The sequence below is a fragment of the Lissotriton helveticus genome, chromosome 1_1 (genome assembly GCF_964261635.1).
Source record: "Lissotriton helveticus chromosome 1_1, aLisHel1.1, whole genome shotgun sequence".
NCBI lineage: Eukaryota > Metazoa > Chordata > Amphibia > Caudata > Salamandridae > Lissotriton > Lissotriton helveticus.
Genome location: NC_136057.1, coordinates 83,360,580 through 83,374,517, shown reverse-complemented (window position 1 = coordinate 83,374,517; position 13,938 = coordinate 83,360,580). Strand labels below are relative to the sequence as shown.

Below are 13,938 nucleotides of genomic sequence, written 5' to 3'. Positions count from 1 at the left end.
GCATGTATGGGGGTCACCAGCTAGGAAGTCTCCACAGCCGATTAGGAAATCACTGCAAGAAAAGTGTGTGCATAGGGGGTCACCAGCTAGGTAGCCACGGCAGGGAGAGTGCGTGCAGGGTGAGTGTGTGCATGGTGAGTGCCAGCTAGGAAGTCAACGCAAGGAAAGTGTGTGAAGGGTAAGTGCGTGCATGGGTGGTCACTGGCTAGGAAGATATTGCGAAGAGAGTGTGTGCAGGGTGAAGGCATGCATGGGGGTCACCAGCTAGGAAGTCACTTTAAGGAAAGTGTGCGCAGGATGAGTGCATGCATGGTGGGTTACTGGCTTGAAAGTTATGTGGCCTACACTGTAATCCACTCGAAAGGGTGTTCTGTGCGCACACGCAGTGGGTGCTGCTGGCCGCCTTGTGGCTTCACAGTAGATCGGCAGATGTTAGCTGTGTAGGTGGTGTGTGGGCATGAAGGGTCTCTCATCCTGCTCCGCGACGTCGACATGAAATCATGTATTATTACATGTGTGGTATACGAGGGTCCGAGTAGGATTGCATGCCATGAGTCAGCAGGGGGCAGTGATTCCGCAGCTGTTTACTCCTGCCGCTCGTGAGTATTCTAAGGTATGGGTAATCCACACGCACAGGGGTGTAATCACTCAGAAAAACACAGCAGGCCGCACACGATGAATACCACTTTAATTTGACAAGTACCAAAGACAGCTCTGTGATCAAGAACAGAGAATGGTGCGTGTGTGTGTGCTTACGTGCGTGTGTGGGGATTGCCCTAGAGTAAAATGTCAGTGAGAAGAAATGTTCCCTCACAGATTTTCTGTAATTTTCGCCAATACTGCACTTAAGGACCCTAGTCTGCGAAGATATCTGCTTGTGGGTTATTATGTTAACATTTTAAATGCTGCACCTTTTAATTTGTTCCGATATGAAAAGATCATTAACACGCACCTGCTTTGATAATGGGAAGGAAAGCATTTTTAAAAGGAACTTGCGAGAAAGTAGCTCTTCTTCGAGGAAATATTGTTTGTTTGTGGCGGAATGCTGTGTTCAAGTTGTACATTTGGGAAAAACCTGATCAATGAAAAGGCCAATATTTGTGATATCCATAAAACTTAAATCTGGTAGTAAATATTTAGCACACTCCGAGATGCAAGTAACGCTGAATGGCCTGTCCCACACGAAATACTGGCTGCGCACGGAGTTTGCACCGCGTTGGACGGGATCGTCCACTCGTAAAATCGATATATAGCAAGGATTTTGACTTCAGCGTGTAATTATAGCTCCCGGGAATTCTGTGCTACATGTACACACGTGCAGTGGGTGGTGACAGGGCTTGTGAAAAGATATTACACCCATTGAATAATTTGTTAAAAACTTAAGTGCCAGGGATCTCGTCAGGAGGCATGTTAAGTACAGCGCATACCAACATTATAATTAAAACAAGAAGCGCGAGCAACAAGCCCGGGAGTTGTGCGCGCACACGTTAAAAAAAACACGCGAGTGGTGCGCACGAAAGAAGGAGAGGCCAGGGCGCTGAAAGCTGGCGGCTGCGCGCGTGAACGCAAGCGCTAGGCCTTGTGGCAGCACTTTTAAAAACACTAACAAAATGTCTTGCAGAGCAGCGCATGCGCTGGCTCAGGCGAGACCTAAAAAGGGAAAGTGAACTAACGGCAAGCGGGGAGAAATTATCCCGCAATAGGCGGAGTATCCCCAAGCATGTAGATTACTAGATGTCTTGGAGAGACGGCGCATGCACGCTGCCTAGGCGAGACCTAAAAATCACAAACTGAAACAAATGAAAATGATGAGACACCAACAATCAGCCTAATTATTCTAGTGAAAACACATCACATTTCATTTTTAGGTCGAGCCTAGAACAGCGCATGTGCTGTTTGCTCGACTTATAGTAAAGGGCATCTTGAAAGTGCTACCCAGGATTTCATGGCTGGCTACAAGCTTGAGTGCACGTGCACGTGCACGCGCAGAACAGCCATCAGTCTCCTCCGTCACGGGTCATTAAATTGTTTTCCTCTCTGCCTCCGTCCGATCACTTTAACTTTCGCTTTCGTGGCTTGGCTTATTTATACTGGTGGGGTGATGCAAAGCTCCTTATTTGTGTCCTTTGAAAAGCTTGCAATGTCCTTGTTTCCCTTGCCTTGGCAAAGTTTGTTTGCATTTTGAAATAACTGTCATTTTATTGTGAAATAATGTCCCCCTCAGCCAAACTTTCGTCCCCTTTTACCCTCTTTTTTGAAAGGGGAAATAGCTGCCAGGTCCAGCCTCTGTCCCTTGTTGCTAGTGCCAAAGTGAGGCAGCCAATCGTGCCACATCCGCCCAATCGTGCCACCACCACGTCCACCACCACCACATCCACCACCACGTCCACCACCACCACGTCCACCACCACCACCGTAAACCAGCAGCACCATGTCCACCACCACCCCCCCATCCACCACTAGCAAGTCCACCACCACCACCTCGTCCACCACCACCACCACCACATTCACCACCACGTCCACCACCACATCCACCACCACCACGTCCACCACAACCCCCACCACTAGCATGTCCACCACCACCACCACATCCACCACCACCATGTCCACCACCACGTCGACCACCACCACCACATCCACCAACACCACCTCCACTACCACTACCACCACCAATACTACCACCACCACCAAGTTCACCACCACATCCACCACCACAACGTCCACCAGCAGCCCCACCACCACCATGTCCACCAGCACCCCCACCACCACCACGTCCACCACTAACACGTCACCCACCAACATGTCCACCATCACCACGTTCACCACCACTACGTCCACCACCACATCCACAAACACCAGGTCCCCAACCCCCACGTCCACCACCACCACCATGTCCACCACCATCACCACGTCCACCACCACCACGTCCACCACCACCATGTCCACCACCACCATGTCCACCACCACCACCATGTCCACCACCACCGCATCCACCACCACCATGTCCACCACCATAATTTCCTATGCAATGAATAACGTTAACAGATTTTTCAGTGGAGCATCTGCAGAAAAAGCCTCTTCCTGTTGGAAATTAAGAGAAACTTAACCCCTCACCCAAACAATACATTTACAAAAAAAATTGACTGAATGAGAGCCGTGGCCTGCACGCACCGCGGTGGCCATCTGTGGGTTCTGCCCCGGTAGCTCGCGTGGTTTAATGTAACAGGCGATTGGCTTTGAATAGATCCCACGGGCTTCCCAGGGGCGGGATACACTTACAGGGACAGATTTAATCTTCCATGAAAACATCCATGGGATGCCAGTGAAGCATGGGACAAAGAGGCGTGAGCGGTTTATAGCCGCTGCCAAAGCGACCACTGGACATGACTTCTCCAAACAGTATCTGTCCATCTTCACCTTTGACCCAGTAATGCACACCAGAACCGGAGTCCTCAAGGATTACTGTGGCAATCAAACCACACACACAGGTATCTAGGTAATCCATACGATTGCTTCTGTTGTGGGTGGGAAGGGGGAATTCCATAAATCTGATGCCATTTGAATATAATTCAATTGGGGACATTACAATAAGGACAATGGTACTTCAAGGAAGCAAGCGGCCACTGAGGCATTTATGCCACACACATGTTTATTTGTTGACAGGAAAATACACTATGCAAAATGTTTCAGTAACTGACAGCTTTTGGTTAATCCTGGGCAGAATCATTCAAATTCAAACTTTGTTGACAACTAATTAGAAATGTACACTTACAGGGACAGATTTAATCTTCCATGAAAACATCCATGGGATGCCAGTGAAGCATGGGACAAAGAGGCGTGAGCGGTTTATAGCCGCTGCCAAAGCGACCACTGGACATGACTTCTCCAAACAGTATCTGTCCATCTTCACCTTTGACCCAGTAATGCACACCAGAACCGGAGTCCTCAAGGATTACTGTGGCAATCAAACCACACACACAGGTATCTAGGTAATCCATACGATTGCTTCTGTTGTGGGTGGGAAGGGGGAATTCCATAAATCTGATGCCATTTGAATATAATTCAATTGGGGACATTACAATAAGGACAATGGTACTTCAAGGAAGTAAGCGGCCACTGAGGCATTTATGCCACACACATGTTTATTTGTTGACAGGAAAATACACTATGCAAAATGTTTCAGTAACTGACAGTTTTTGGTTAAACCTGGGCAGAATCATTCAAATTCAAACTTTGTTGACAACGAATTAGAAATGTATGGTTGTGTGTACAGCGCCCTAGGCCAAAGAGCCAACACAAAAACTTCAAATTTAAGTTTTCTAATGTTACTAAAAAGACCATGAGACGGAAGATAACAAGCATTTGCAAAGCAACAGGTCGCGCATTTACACAAGTTTAAGCTATTGGGATTGTAAATGACAAAGCATTTTATTTATGTTTTGAAAACCAAAACATCAATAAAAGGCATTGTCATTTACAATGCCAATAGCTCAAACTTGCGTAAATGCGAGACAAATTGCATTGCAAATGCTTGTTCCAGTTTGTTGTGTGTCCAAACACCCATTTGGTAGCTAGTAGCAGGTATACCCCAACTGCCTGGTATTTAGTGAATATCAAATGAATCGGTAGTGGGCTGCCAACTATCAGGGTCGCACTGAGATAAAGAATATTTACCGGCACCAAAATAAAAATGCTCATCATTAGTGAATTGAATAGCTGAAGAAGTGGCATCTATAAGCTAACTGTAATACACGCTATCATGCAAAAGGAAATTAATAATAGACTACTGCGTTGAATATCTGTGCAATGCAGTAAAAAATAAAAGTACATAGATATAAGTCAGATTCAGAGAGGACTATATTCATTCTATATCATGCATTACAATATTTTAGCTTTCTCCCACTGGAAACTTGCTCTGCCCAATGAAAGTTAATGTTAACATGTTCCCCCACGTTTCATTAAAACTCTCCCACATTGTTGTACCAAAATACATTTAAGCCTTCTTTATTTATGTACATGAGGGCATACACTGCTCATGTGCGTGCTTATAATACGTGAATCATGGTTCATTACCATTAAAGAGAGGCATAATAAACTTGCAATGTCCCTCTCTGTGACATTACTGCAGACTGCCTATGCTACTTTGCAAACCCTGGCCCTCTAAAACCTATTTTTTCTTTTGTTTAGGGCTTGTGCCCCCTGTACTCTGCATTTTCGTACTTGTGGTTTGCTGTTTTCAGTATCTGTATAGACTTAAATATACAAAAGTTATGTTATTACAAGCCTTAAAATAGCAAATGTGTCACAATTTGTGGCTTAAGTGAGGACGGAGGTGCAGGAGACTGATTAGTTAAGTGGTGAATTAATAAACCAGCCTCGTCACACTCACACTTCCTTGAAGACTTGACGAGCCTGTCTGCTCTGACACTTCTGGAAAGTTAGGGAAAGATTAGCAGAATGAGCAGCTTTTACTCCCATGGGACCACCGAGAGCAAAGGAGATCCAGTGGCCCCGGCTCAACCCGACCCCTTTTTGAAGAACATGGAAATACACATGTAGCTGGGGTGGTCGCCGGGAGGATCTAGATCAGTGATACTCAAAGTACAGCCCGGGGGCCGCATAAGGCCCTCCAGGTCTTTTACATGCGGACCCCCGGGCAACAGCAGCGCTGGGATGCTGTTTACTCGACTCAGAACTAACATGAAAAAGAAACGTACTTATACAGCAAACACTTATTTACAGGTTAATTGCAGTTAGGAAAAGGAGGTGACTAGGCCTTTAACTTTAGGAATACCTTCTTTCTTAATGGCAGCCCCTAGATATACATACTTTGTTTCCCTACCCCTACTTTACACCCCGCTGGCATCAGTGCGGGCCTCGGTCACACCATAGACCAAACTTTGTGGCCCCCGGGAAAATGTTTATGAGTACCCATGACCTAGATCAACAAAAGGCAGAAGTAGTTTGACACGAGGACGAAACAGAAGCATGCATCTCTAAAAGGCTCAAAGAGGAACCAATGAAAACAAGCATTTGCACAGCCAATAGGTCGTCCCTTTGGGACCTTATACGTGTTTAGCCATGCAACAGTTGATGTTGTTGCACCAAGGATATTGTGCTGGATAACCAAACACTTATAAGGTCCCAGAGGCGAGACCTACTGGCGATGCCAATGCTTGTTTACCTGATGGGCATCGGCTGACCGCTGCCTGGTTACTGAGGCCCTAGAGAGGTTGAGTCACATTTGGGGGAGTTTTAGCCTCATCAGATGATGCTGTGCAGGCCCAGGCCCAGGTACAATGAGGCGCAGTCGGTGCTGCCCGGGAGTGCGTTCTTTCACTTTCGATTGACGGGGCTGCCCCCCTTCACTCTGGTGAAAGCCACAAACGGGATTCAAGTCGATCTTCTCATCACAGACTTTTCAGGCGAAAACAAATGTCACCGTTTGCTGAGGCCTTGAAAAGAGCGCCCCAACTCCAGCAGCGAGGGCCAATGAGCATTGTTGATACAAAATAATCATAGATCGATGCAGACAACAACAACAACAGATGAATCCCGTACAGCAGGCTCGAGAGACCCTCCCAGCACCAGACAATCTTTGTATCTCCTTCCCTCACCTGGGGTTTCATGTGGGGCCTGTGGGCCCTGCTGAGCTGAGGCCAGGACTGAAGCATGAGCGCGGGGTTAAGAGGGCCTGTTCATGGACAACTGCGCATGCGCAGGAGATAGACACAGCTTCCCACAGCGCGGGTAAAACAGGCCTTGGATTAACTGCTCATGCGCTGAGAACAGACACTGCCTCCTGCAGCGGAACGCGGTTAAAGACGGCCTGATGGATGGCCAACTGCGCATGCATTGAGGACAGACACTGCTTCCCGCCGCGGAGCACGAGTTAAGGACTGTCTTGAATTAAACAACTGCGCATGCGCTGGAGATAGACACGCCTTCCACAGCGGAACGCGGTGAAAGACGGCCTGATGGATGAACAACTGCGCATGCTGAGTACAGACACCGCTGTTTAAACAATCCAACTCCAGAAGTCGTTGCAAGAAAGGTTTCTTTATTTAATTCACAACATAGACTCCGACAGCACAGCTCAGTGCCAGCACAGGTGGGACGGGGTCCTCTCAGGGACACAAAGAAGCACAAGAATGACAGTGTCCGCGCGAGGACACAATCAGTGAGATACAATTGCCTCACGCCCCGGAGCACGAGGGGCCTCGCGCCACAGCACAGGGTGAGATGTATTTCAGTGCAAGGCTCCTCGGTTCGGCTCCTCTGTGGGGGCGTGTCTTTGCTCTGCGCACGCGCATTGAGACAGTGGTTACACTCTGCGCATGCGCAGTGAGACTGAGAACCCTCTGTCCAGGGCACTTCACAATCTGTACCCCGTGCAAGGTCCTAACTCTGCCTTACGAGTAGTGTCTTTGCTCTGTACATGCGCAGCTGTGACGCGCGGTCCTGCGCGTGCGCTGCGGAGAAAAGTTATGTTTTGTTCGCGCTCGCGATGGTGGCTCGTGCTGCGGCGTGAGCGCGCGCGTCACTCCGGGGGAATAACACACCGGGCCCCATTCCTCACAGGCAGCCGGACTCAGCCGGGCCCCTGGTGCCCCCTCTTCCCCCAGCCCCCACTGACCGGTGCTCAAGCAGAGGTGAGGGCACCTCAAAGCGCCCAAATGTGTGTGTGTGAGGTAGTAATATTTGTATTGGCTTTTATGTTTAAAACAAAATATTTTGTTATTTATGAAGAACTAAAGAGAGACCGTGACATCGCCATAGTCAAACCATTCCATATAATCCCGTCCCCGTGGGTGTGTTCGTGGTGATCCTGGTGTCTGATTCTGGTGTTTGTTTGGGCCTCGCGCTCTCCGGCCGTTCTGCCACATACAGCCCGTGAGAGCCACAAAACACGGCGCGTGAGCCTGGCTGCAGCAGGCCCCGCTTCCACGCTCCATTGGCGTCATGTTTACCTTCTGCTATGATTGTCGTGCGCTTTACAAATGAATGAATGATTGAGCACACATGTTTGCAACATTTCAGGAGAGCAAAGTGGGAGATTAAAAAAAAAAAGTCGGGAGAATGGGCCCTTGAGTCGGGTTACTGGCATGTATGGGCTTTGTATGGAATCACTGGCTTTGTATGGGGTCACTGGCATGTCTGGGCTTTGTATGGGGTCACTGGCATGTATGGGGTCACTGGCATGTCTGGGCTTTGTATGGGGTCACTGGCATGTCTGGGCTTTGTATGGGGTCACTGTCTTTGTATGGAATCACTGGCTTTGTATGGGGTTACTGGCATGTATGGGCTTTGTATGGAATCACTGGCTTTGTATGGGGTTACTGGCATGTATGGGCTTTGTATGGGGTCACTGGCATGTATGGGGTCACTGGCATGTCTGGGCTTTGTATGGGGTCACTGGCATGTATGGGGTCACTGGCTTTGTATGGGGTTACTGGCATGTATGGGCTTTGTATGGGCTCACTGGCATGTATGGGGTCACTGGCATGTCTGGCCTTTGTATGGGGTCACTGGCATGTATGGGGTCACTGGCATGTCTGGGCTTTGTATGGGGTCACTGGCATGTCTGGGCTTTGTATGGGGTCACTGGCCTTGTATGGGGTCACTGGCTTTGTATGGGGTTACTGGCATGTATGGGCTTTGTATGGGGTCACTGGCATGTATGGGATTACTGGCATGTATGGGCTTTGTATGGGGACACTGGCATGTATGGGGTCACTGGCATGTATGGGCTTTGGAAGTGGCTGCTGTAGATCGGACATTCGAAACACAAATGCACGTTTTTTTCTTACCTTTCAGAAGCATGGAGCATAATGGCAGGCAGAGAGGGGGTGCTGCAAGTGTCGTGCACTGACCTGGCAGGTTGTTGGCAGAACATGCACCCCACCCTCCTCCCACCCCAGTGGCGTAACGAAACTTGAGGGGGCCCCCCTGCAAAGAACATAGGGGGGCCCCACACGTTGGGCCCAGTCAGGAGCTCTCAAGCCAGGGGTCTGCTGCACATGCGCAGTGCCGGCAGCGGCTACCCCGTAGGAGTTAATGTTATGCCGCTGCACAGAGACAGATTCACGTATTTTAGATCCACCTTCAATATTATTAGTTTTCATAAATGCTTTACATCAGGGGTCCTTGTAATGTGGTATTTTTGCCACATACTTTTTTTTATCAAAATCCCTTGGGGCATGCCATAAATCTTCCTTGACTTTGTCTTTCAGTCTAATCTAGATTTTACCAATGTTTCTGGTGGAACATGCTTCAAAATGCAGTGTTTAATCCTACTTTGGCTCTAACGTTCTTGGGAACCCCACACCTTACTTTAAAACATTGATTAAATCATATTTCTTTTCACTAGATTCCCAGTTTAAGTGTGCACCTAAAAAAGTATTTGCGATTGCCACAGATTGCCCTGGAATGCCACTAAGGGACAGTAGGACACAAAATCGTCTGTAATATTGCTGTGTGTGTGGAGTGATCGTTCTTCTCTCCACGCGCAGCTCGATGGCTCTTCCAGTCTGGATGCTGCGGTCTCCCTTCCACTGGATGTTTCTAACTTGAGTCTAAGACCACATCTCCTTTGCTCTCCGCCCCTTTTATTCTCTATCCTCCTACGCCTCACCCCCCTGGTTTCATATATCACACCCAAACCTTTTCCTCCATTCCCAACTTCACCCTTCCTCGCCACCTCCAGCCCAAAACCAGGCTACGTCACACCCATCTGAACAGGAAGTCCCTTCAGTCTCTGCAGTCCGAAGTAATCTTATCCTCATAGACACCCCTCGTCTCTCCCCACCTTCTACCGTCTCTCTGACTGAGGGCAGAGGAAGGAGAGAGAAGGAATGAGGGTAAAAGGAGAGAGAAGGAATGAGGGCAATTTAGTTACTGAAAGCCCCAGCTATGCTGTAATAGGCATCACGCATTGCATGTGGCTGCATAGCAAATGGAGAGGCGGCGGGGCGCTTGCGGAGCACAGTACACGCAGGTGAATTGTCAGCTGCACAAAACTGCATATACAATAACTATTTCCTCAAACCAGAAATTGCCAACCTCCAACGATTGACACCCATGCCTCATGCAAAATTAACCACTACGTCTCATGCATGTAGATTTAACCACCTGTTTAACATCAGACTGCTTAATAAGTTGTATGTATGTACATAATTCTGAATTCTTCTCTATATACCTTACAGAGGGGCTGGAGACAGTGCCGGCTTTAGGGTGGTACGACCGGTGCCACTACACCGGGTGCTATGGGGAGGGGGTGCCAATACCCTGGATCTTTGATTTCCACAACGTTGATCCTCGAGGAAATAAAAGACGGACACAAGCGTTCACGTCATCTTGGATGAAATAGCTTTAGTGCTGGCCCGCGTCCCACAATTGCAGTGCCCTTACAAAATCAAAGAGCACCTGCTTAATTCACGCTGCGTCCCTTTCCATGATAATATTAGCAGTGACACGCAAAGGTAGCTATGCTCTCGACACTGCATTAAAGGTCAGTTTGGTCCCATGAATTAGCCCTACTCCCATCAGAGTGTTTCCGTGACATCCAACACCTTGCTTGAATTCCATTTCTATAATTCTCAAATGGAAGCTCGTAAAAGGCTTTCTTGAAAGTTGCATTTTAGTTGGCGCAGTTTTCAGAGGTTATGCAAGCTGTGCATTAAAGCTACAAAAAAGTCAAATTGCAATTACATAACTATACAAAAAAGTTTAAAGTATTTTGTCTTGATGGATGATGTGTAACAGTTACATCAAGTTTTGGCCTCCACTGATTTAGAAAATATTTAATAAAATGTGACCCCCCACAGCGCCAATAAAATGTGCTTCCTGAGGATTATTTTTACTATCCTCAAACAGTAGAATACAAAATTGCCCTCATAAAAATTTACAGAAATCTCTGATATTACTAATAAATGGAAGATGCTATTGTCACACAAAGTTTAAGCCAGCAGAAATTTCATTTGCTTTTGCTCACTATAAAGTAGCGCAGAGGTTTAGTGTGCCTGCTGAAAAGAACAGGTATCCTGCAGATCACAGAACTGTATTTTATTTGGATAGCTCAGTGGGTCACTGCATGTGTCAGATAGATTCTTCTGTTACTTGCTGCTCATAAGTTGCAATTCTAGTATAGCTCAGAGAGCTATGATCTGTCCTCCAAGAGTTTAGATGCTTTCAGACTGCGTGATATAGGTTAGAATATCATTTTTTTCCCTAGTCTTTCATTATACTAATGTAGCTAAACATTGGTTTGTTTGGGGAGAAATGTATTCTTACTACTACTAAAGCCAACCCTGTGGTGCATTTTAAATTGTGAATTTATGCTTTTCCAGACCAAACTCTTAAAATATACTGGCTACTGGTTCCGATGTCCTGCGACTCCTTCACAATATAATCCCCATTGTCTTATGTAACATTTCCCGTAACGCCGATTCACATTGTTTCTGTAGAATGTGTGTGTGTTTGATGTATAGTGCTCTTACACTCCTCATTGGTATGAATAGCACTATAAATCAAATGAAATGCATGTGAGAGACAGGAGCTATAGAGAGACGGGGCCCTGTTTGAGTGTGGTAGTGAGGAAATCCGTGTAGAGTGAGGTTAATGGGGGCGCCTAAAATGCCTAGCTCTAAACCCGGCACTGGCTGGTGAAGGATTTCAAACTACTGTCATAATATTATAAATCCAATACCAAAAATAATTTACACACACAGACGTGGTGGCCTCTAGAAGCTGCTAACTAACCTTCGTGCGCCAGTACATGGGGTGGGAAGAAGGGCTGCGGAGATCAGCAGATACGATGCTTTTATTTTTACAAATGGGGCTGATTCAAGCACTGTTGCTCTTTGGGTGGACGGTTTTTAAGACCTCCTTTGCAGTAAAACGCCCAAAGTTCCACTAGTAGTTGGTGTGAAATCCGAGCAGTGATTAATGCTGTGATGCCGCTAATAAGGAGGTGTTCTTTTACTGGGTTACATATCACAGAAGTGGCTGAGATTTTGAAATGTATGCCAGTAAACTGAAAGCCTGCTGGGAGCGATCCATTCCGACGAGCGCGCGCATTACCAATAACATAAGGCAATCGTGGGGCTCAGGCTCACAGTAGCAATTTCTCGAATCTCACACCCTGGGGTCCCTGAATACAGCAGCCCCCACTGCACGACATGTGACTGTGGTATCGTGACTGCTAGTTAATTTTACTCGTCTCACCTGTGACCTGCAGCTTCGGTTTCAGGAGCAGGCTGCTTTCCGCCGCACATGTGCAGTTTACATTGAACTTGACTCAATATAGTCACACCCTGGCCTCCGCCCCGTCCTGAAGACCACGCAGTGGCGCGCACTGCTGCACTGCACCACGTGTAAAGACTCATGTGACTTTCATGGCGCACATCGCTTGTACGTGTGCGCAGGAGCGTAACTGTAAAACGAACTGGTCCCAAACCCAGTCAATGAGCGTACTGGGCTGAGGGGGCCCCTTGGAGGTAGGGGCCCCGCACTGCGGGGGCCTTTCGTATGCCCATGGTGCAGCACCATTTAATTTATGGTGACTTGGTGGGCGCTTGCGCACCATTTAGGCTTGCTGCTGGCTCCTCTGAGACTGATGGGCCCCTTGGAGCGCAGGGCCCCCTGCAATGCGGGGGCCTGTGTTACGCCCCTGTCCCACCCCCTTGTGGCAGCCCGGGCTGAAACAGCCCCCCCGCCCCAGTACTTCGCAGGTCTTTAAAAGACGATTCCCTTGTAAATGACGCTTTGTTGGTTTTTCCCCCCTTCGAGAACCCCTGCATTGCCACTCTTTGCTGGAAGGATTAGAACTTTTAACAATACCAAGCCCTGTGAGCTGAAACCCTTCAAATCGGTAGTCTCACGCCTGAATCGGGAGGGTTGGCATGTCTGGATTGAGTGATTAGGTGGGTCAAGAGAAGTAAAGAGAGGTCAACAATGTGTATTGCCACAAAGAGAAATGGCAGTCCTAAAATAATCGGCGGGAGGGGAATTCCTCCTTTCGGAACTAGGGCCCTCACGCACCCAGCCAGCTAGGTGCCATGCTTCATCATTTGTGCCTGCTCCTCGTTGGGTTGGTGCTGCAATACCTGACGGGCCCCCAAAGAGGGACTCTTAGGTGGTATGCACGCAGGCATGGGTATATTACATAATATATTACGTTGGTACTATTGTAATTTGTGAATTCTTCATGTATGATACTTTTGCCTCTGTATTCAAATTTATCTCCTTCGATGGTACTCAAGCATGAGATGCAATTTCCACATTGGTGGTGTCCTTTAATGTGAGGTAGTGCTAGCATGGTCTGTATGGAAACCTTTGGTCTTGTCACCTATGTATTGGCACGTACCTGTTTGTCTTTGATGTTTTTGTCAGCTGACAGCTGTCGGGGCCTCTGTTGGTTGCTGTCTAAATTTACAGAGTTTACCTTGGGTTGGGAACAAAAGTCTGACCCGAGGGATGTAATGAGCCAGATCACTTTTGTTTGCCATGGTGGTACTGTCTGCCACCTGGGATGTATCTGTGAACAAGTTACGGTTAGGTGCTGCACAGATGAGGAGAAGAGTTCCCCGTAGGTCAGTTCAGTGTCTCAGGAGAGTGTAGATGGAGGTATCCAACTGAGTTCAGAGGGACATAGAACTGATGAGTGCCTCTGAAGTAGAGGGCCACTGTCCATGTTCTTTCACCTAAGCATATAATCAGATGTAGTATTGATATATAGGCAATCAACGTAGCATCAGTTTGGTACATTCATGATTGATTTAATGCCTTGGATCCATATTGAAATAGCCTCATTGAAGAACACCAAGCCGCTTATTCTTATTAAGAGATGCAATATCAATAAGCTGGTAATCACCATCTCATCCTGTCAGATAAAATCTTGAAAGGATTATTGCCTTTGATCAGTACTAGCGTGTAGTC

The 13,938-nt window shown here is 47.6% G+C and overlaps 1 protein-coding gene and 1 long non-coding RNA gene across 2 annotated transcripts in view; one reads left to right on the top strand and one right to left on the bottom strand.

Moving 5' to 3' along the window:
• LOC144767775 (uncharacterized) overlaps positions 1-6,701 on the bottom strand; it is a 39,380-nt gene extending 32,679 nt beyond the window's left edge. Inside the window, exon 1 of the mRNA XM_078651158.1 lies at positions 6,618-6,701. The gene's annotated coding sequence lies outside the window, so the exon portion shown is untranslated. The remainder of the gene's footprint in view (positions 1-6,617) is intronic.
• Positions 6,702-7,182: 481 nt separating this feature from the next.
• LOC144767763 (uncharacterized) overlaps positions 7,183-13,938 on the top strand; it is a 35,249-nt gene continuing 28,493 nt past the window's right edge. The window contains exon 1 of the long non-coding RNA XR_013598339.1: positions 7,183-7,237. This is a non-coding gene — a long non-coding RNA (uncharacterized LOC144767763). The remainder of the gene's footprint in view (positions 7,238-13,938) is intronic.